Source organism: Nerophis ophidion, linkage group LG18, assembly GCF_033978795.1.
Source record: "Nerophis ophidion isolate RoL-2023_Sa linkage group LG18, RoL_Noph_v1.0, whole genome shotgun sequence".
NCBI classification, from domain to species: domain Eukaryota; kingdom Metazoa; phylum Chordata; class Actinopteri; order Syngnathiformes; family Syngnathidae; genus Nerophis; species Nerophis ophidion.
In genome coordinates, this window is record NC_084628.1 from 25,537,914 (window position 1) to 25,544,223 (window position 6,310).

The window sequence follows — 6,310 nt, forward strand, 5'->3', positions numbered from 1 at the left end:
ATGTGCTCTCTGGCAGACAGGCCTGGACATGCACTGGCTTAAGCAGGGGGACACGTCTGGCACTGCAGGATTTGATTCCCTGTCGGTGTAGTGTGTTACTGATGGTAACCTTTGTTACTTTGGTCCCAGCTCTCTGCAGGTCATTCACCAGGTACCCCTGTGTGGTTCTGGGATTTTGCTCACCGTTGTCATGATCATTTTGACCACACGGGATGAGATCTTGCGTGGAGCCCCAGATCGAGGGAGATTATCAGTGGTCTTGTATGTCTAATAATTGCTCCCAAAGTTGATTTTTTCACACCAGGCTGCTTGCCTATTGTAGATTCACTCTTCCCAGTCTGGTGCAGGTCTACAAATCTTTTCCTGGTGTCCTTCGACAGCTCTTTGGTCTTGGCCATAGTGGTGTTTGGAGTCCGACTGTTTGAGGCTGTGGACAGGTGTCTTTTATACAGATAACGAGGTCAAACAAGTGCCATTAATACAGGTAACGAGTGGAGGACAGAAGAGCTTCTTAAAGAAGTTACAGGTCTGTGAGAGCCAGAGATCTTCCTTGTTTGAAGTGACCAAATACTTATTTTCTACCATAATTTACAAATAAATTCTTTAACATTCCTATAATGTGAATTCCTGGATTTTTTTCACATTCTGTCTTTCACAGTTGAAGTGTACCTATGATGAAAATTACAGACCTCTGTCATCATATTAAGTGGGAGAACTTGCACAATCGGTGGCTGACTAAATACTTTTTTGCCCCACTGTGTGTGTGTGTATATATATATATATATATATATATATATACACATACTGTTTATATTAAGGGTGTAACGGTACGTGTATCTGTATTGAACCGGTTCGATGCGGAGGAGTACCAAACGAGTTCCACATGAACATATGAAGTATCTAAAGTCTTAACAAGCTGCTCCGCTCCGTTCTGCCTCCGTCTCCTACACAGCACCCAGCATTGTCACACCCACACAACCATCTGATTGGTTACAACCGTAGCGGTAACAAGCCAATCAGCAGTGCGTATTCAGAGCACATGTAGTCAGCGTTTCAGCGTCGGGCAGATAGGTGTTTAGCAGGGGAGCAACGGATTCTCCCCAAATTATACTAAACACTTCCAAGTCAACTACTTTCTAAACATCACTATGAGCCCGTTGATCTTCTAGAAACAAACTGCAGCTCAGCTCGCTCGCAGTCCTGGCTTTAGGTGAAGGCTAGTTAGCTTTTAGCGCAAGGTTAGCTCATTTTGCGGTGTGTGCGTGTGTTACGGACAGTGTTGATTGAGGTGTGTTTAAGCAGCAAAAAAGGACATTATGTTAAATGAAGAGTTTCTGTCTCTGATAGTGTATATAATAATGTAAGTGCATCATAAAGCCTACTTGAACTCCATGGTGTTCAGGGATGAATAGGCTCTCCTATTGCTATTGTGCTATTTTTCAGCTATAGTTACATTAGTCATTAGTAATGTAGCAGCCTAGTTTTGAATGGCAGGGTCCCTGCTATCATATGTCGATACAAATATAACATTTACATAATAAACAACTACAGGCTTCCCCAATGCTGTGATAAATTAAGCATGAGGAGTTGACTTGAAACTGTTTAATGTTGCACTTTTTATATGTAGAAGAAAAGTTGTGTCATTTTATTTCATCTAAGCAACAACTTGAGGCAGTTTAATGTGGATTAATGTGGGCAGAATTATTATAGTGTTCACAATGTTAAAAGGTTCAAGACATTGTTTACAAATTTGGTAAATAAATAACCAAAAAATTTATATTTTGTTGTTTTCTTACTGTACCGAAAATGAACCGAACCGTGACCTCTAAACCGAGGTACGTACCGAACCAACATTTTTGTGTACCGTTACACCCCTAGTATACAGGCGGTGCCTCCACGGCTGTATACTAGGGGTGTATATATATATATATATATATATATATATATATATATATATATATATATATATATATATATATATACACACAATATATATATACACACACACAGTATATATATATATATATATATATATATATATATATATACACACACACACACACACACACACACACAGTATATATATATATATATGTATATAAAAAAAACTTCTGACAGTTAGTATTACTGTTTTAAAATAAAATGATTGGAAATAGCGTGATTTACAGCCATACTTTGATTAACTCACAAACCGGCCTGTGCTAGCTCGCTAGCTAACCCTAACATGAGTACAAGACATTTTAACAACATACCACAAGCTAAACTTGTATTAATACATTACCGAGCAAGTAAGATATTCAATTGTGAATAATTCACCTCCAGGCTGTGCTCCCCTAGTGCAGAGTGATCGATCTATACTCCGAGAAATATGACACAAAGGTGTGTTAGTTTTTTTGATTTTTACAACTTTATTAAAGACATAGCTGTCTACAACGCAAAGTGAACTCGTGTGACGTCACATACACCAGACGTGAAGCAAAGTGCACACTTAATTTGACTTTATCAATAAAAAAACATTCTAAAACTATTACAAATTCAAATGAAAAAAAAAAACATTTACAAATTCAAAAAAATGCTCTAAAGAATTCAAAACAATATTAATGTTTCTTCTGCCAAGAAAGTGTATTTGTGTCAAATTAATATAGTTTTTTTGTTTTCAAATTAATACAGTCGTTTTGAAGTTTTGTTGTTGTTTTTTTTTTAAATAAAACTTGACACTTTATGGGCACACTTTATGGGCACATTCAACAACACCACTATATGACATTTTCACATTGTTACATCCTTGCCCTTTTACAGATGGTGTCCCTAATGTGTCGACTGGGTGAGTACTGTACACAGTACGTTTATTGTTGTCGGAGCGGAATAAATGTCACATTGAATTTAAGGCAGAATGTAGCAAGCTTTTTTTTTTCTTTTCTCAAAATTGAATTGTAGACAGAAGAGGCAAGAAGTTGTTTTTCCTGCCACTCATGTGATCTCACTTGCACTTTTTATGTGCAAAAAACTGCCTCATCAAAATCAGCCGGGAAACTTTTTTGCAACAAGATCAAAAGTAAACTTTCAAAATTAATTGTAATTATGTTTATTTCTCTAAAAATATATTGTCTATTTTGTGAAACCATAGCAGTGAAGTGATAAAAAATGTGTTTTTTCATTTATCTGTATTATTCCAATGTGACCCACTGGTCAAATATTGAAGTTTAGACAAGAAAACCACAAAAATATGTGGCAAAAACATCATGATTAAGCAATTTTCTGCCCCTCCACCACCATCAGTGTGAAGTCTGTGTGCCGGTGCTGTGCAAGACAATTCGGCTCAAGTTGCAAACCCTGTTAGGTGCTAAATATAGCTGACTGGGATATGAGAGATACAACAGGCAGGCTGTGCCCTTAAAGCTGCAGCAGCGTTATGGCTACCATACGCAACAGGCTGCTGGTGCCTGGTTGTGTGTGTACCGGTAGAGCCAACACACCACACAGGCTCTATCCAGGCTGCTATTAAAGCAGTGTTTTTTCAACCACTGTGCCGTGGCACACTTGTGAGATTATCCAATTTCACCTATGCGGGTTAAAAATATTTTTTGCAAACCAGTAAGTATAGTCTGCAAATTATGTGTTTTTGTTGAGTGTCGGGGCTGTCTAGAGCTCTGCAGAGTAACCGTGTAATACTCTTCCATATTGGCGGTGGCAGCCTGTAGTCAATTGCTTTGTAGATGTCGGAAACAACGGGAGGCAGCATGCAGGTAAAAAGGTGTCTAATGCTGAAACCAAAAATAAACAAAAAGGTGAGTGCCCCTAAGAAAAGGCTTTGAAGCTTAGGGAAGGCTATGCAGAACGAAACTAAAACTGAACTGGCTACAAAGTAAACACAAACAGAATGCTGGACCACAGTAAAGACTTACTGTGGAGCAAAGATGGAGTCCACAATGTACATCCCAACATGATATTAAAATCAACAATGTCCACACAAAGAAGGATACAAACATCTGCAATATTCTTGAATGCTAAAACAAAGTAGATGCAGGAAATATTGCTCTGAGGAAGACATTGAACAGGTACAGGAAAATAACAAAAAAAGAGAAAAAGCCACCAAAATTGGAGCGCAAGACAAGAACTAAAACACTACACAGGAAAACAGCAAAAAAGTCAAAATAATTCACGGCCTGATGTCACAGGTCGTGACAGTACACCTAATTTGAGACAAGAGCTATATTGATGCTTGTTTGGTTATGGTTTAAAGCAGTGGTTCTTAACCTGGGTTCGATCAAACCCTAGGGGTTCAGCGGAGGTCAAAACAGACTCATCGTGTGAATACAAACTTCTCCCTATCGGCGTATTACTGATACGGCAACAGCAGAAGTCAGACTGATTTGCAGGTGTGTAATCTGTGAGTTTGTGCACTGTGTTGGTTTTATTGTTTGAACAAGGTGATGTTCATGCACGGTTCATTTTGTGCACGAGTAAAAAAAAAACCATGGTAACACTTTAGTATGGGCATCATATTCACCATTAATTAGTTGCTTATTAACATGCAAATTAGTAACGTATTGACTCTTAACTAGTCATTAGGTTTTTATTAATGCCTTATTCGGCATGGCCTTATTATAACTCTAACCCTGACCCTAACCAAATGACTCTGAATTAAGTCTTTATTACTTAGAATGTTTCCCTAGTGTCCAAATAACGCTACATTAAGTCTTTGTTACTTAGAATATGTTTCCCATACTAAAGTGTTACCAAAAACATAACTTTGTCTTGAATTTGAAAAAAACATTTTTTCTTTTCACTAAAGAAGGGTTCGGTGAATGCACATATGAAACTGGTGGAGTTCGGTACCACCAACAAGGTTAAGAACCACTGGTTTAAAGTCATATCCAACAATTGCAACAACGACTTTTTACTGTCAACTGAGTTTCGTTTTTTAATGATTTCTGCTGGTGGTTGTGCCCTGGCTGAAAAAGGGTGGAAAAACACTGGCTTGAAGTTAATAAATCCACTATCATAAAGTTGAAACTTACAAAAATGTCCAATACTTCATAAAATGCCTGCAGGCTCCGTTAAAAGTGTGAGGACGGCGTGCATGCATGCCCAGCCTGAGGCGGGGTCTTCGTGGAAGTGACAGCCGACTTCGGTGGCGCGGCTTGCCGCCGATGCCTCCGCCGGCTTGTCACGAGCTAGCTGACAAGCTAATGCGAACCAGATGTAAAGAAGTGGTGTGGGGGGGCGTTATGACACAGTCGTCAGCCGGCTGGCGGGGCGTGAAGTCAAGCGAGCGCCTCTCTCGTTCCCCGGTGGGAGCTTTTAAGGACGCTCGCCGCCGAAGGAAAGCCCACTCTGGGCTCCCCCTGGATGCGTCAGCGAGCCCCGGCTAAGTTAGCATCAGAATGCTAAGTTAGCATGCTAATGCTAACTTAGCATTCTGATGCTAACTTAGCATACGAATAGACGGCTGCGCTTCGGCTGCGCGCTGCCCGGACGTCGTGTTTGCTAACCAGACTCGGGAACTTTTCCGCACTGCCGCCGCGAACAATTGTTCGAAATGACGTAAGGAAAGTTAAATAGACCTTATTGTGTGCGGGAGAATGAGTTTAGAGTCCAAACATGATGCGTATTTTTTTACCTCATTATGGCCGCGCTGTGACACGCGTGGAAGGAGGCCGACGTCAGGAGCGACGGCCCCCGGCCGACATTCCCCGCAGGGTGGCCGCTGCCGCCGACACCGCTCGCTCGGGCCGGCTTGTGGCCACGCCGCTGGAAGGTCCCGCTCGCTTGGAAGGTGGGGAACCAGGCGAGAGTCCGCTTGACGTATAGCCTTCAGAGCGGGCAAAGAGCGGCGCCGCGAGTCTCGCTGTAAGTTTGGGTGGAAATCAGGAGACGCGTCACCTTGCTGCGGTTCATGACTCCCACTCGGCGAGAGTGTGAAGGAGGACAGGACGAGTCGCCATCGAGCCGCCGACAATCATGAGTGTGTCCACACCGGCACCCGTAAGTCACTGACTCATGTCACTGTGGACTTCCCACGGTGACACCCACTGGACACTTCATTAAGTACACATGCACATTAGAGTACTAGTGTTAACACCCAGGCATGCATGCATGCATTCATCTCGGACTTCTTCAAACATGGGTGTCCAAACTTTTTCCACTGAGGGCCGCACATTGGAAAAAAAAACATGCATGGGGCTTTTTGATATTTTTCCTTTTGAAAACCATAAAATTATATATTTTTTACCTTTAGGGCCCCTGTCAAGACTGATCTAATGGACCCGGAAAAGTTTCAGTCTTAAATAAATGATAAATGGGTTGT

General features: G+C 41.2%; 1 protein-coding gene across 1 annotated transcript in view; it reads right to left on the reverse strand.

Moving 5' to 3' along the window:
- The window catches only part of bcl9l (bcl9 like), a 70,206-nt gene extending 64,188 nt beyond the window's left edge, over positions 1-6,018 (reverse strand). The window contains exon 1 of the mRNA XM_061877851.1: positions 5,624-6,018. The gene's annotated coding sequence lies outside the window, so the exon portion shown is untranslated. The remainder of the gene's footprint in view (positions 1-5,623) is intronic.
- Between the last annotated feature and the right edge of the window lie 292 nt (positions 6,019-6,310).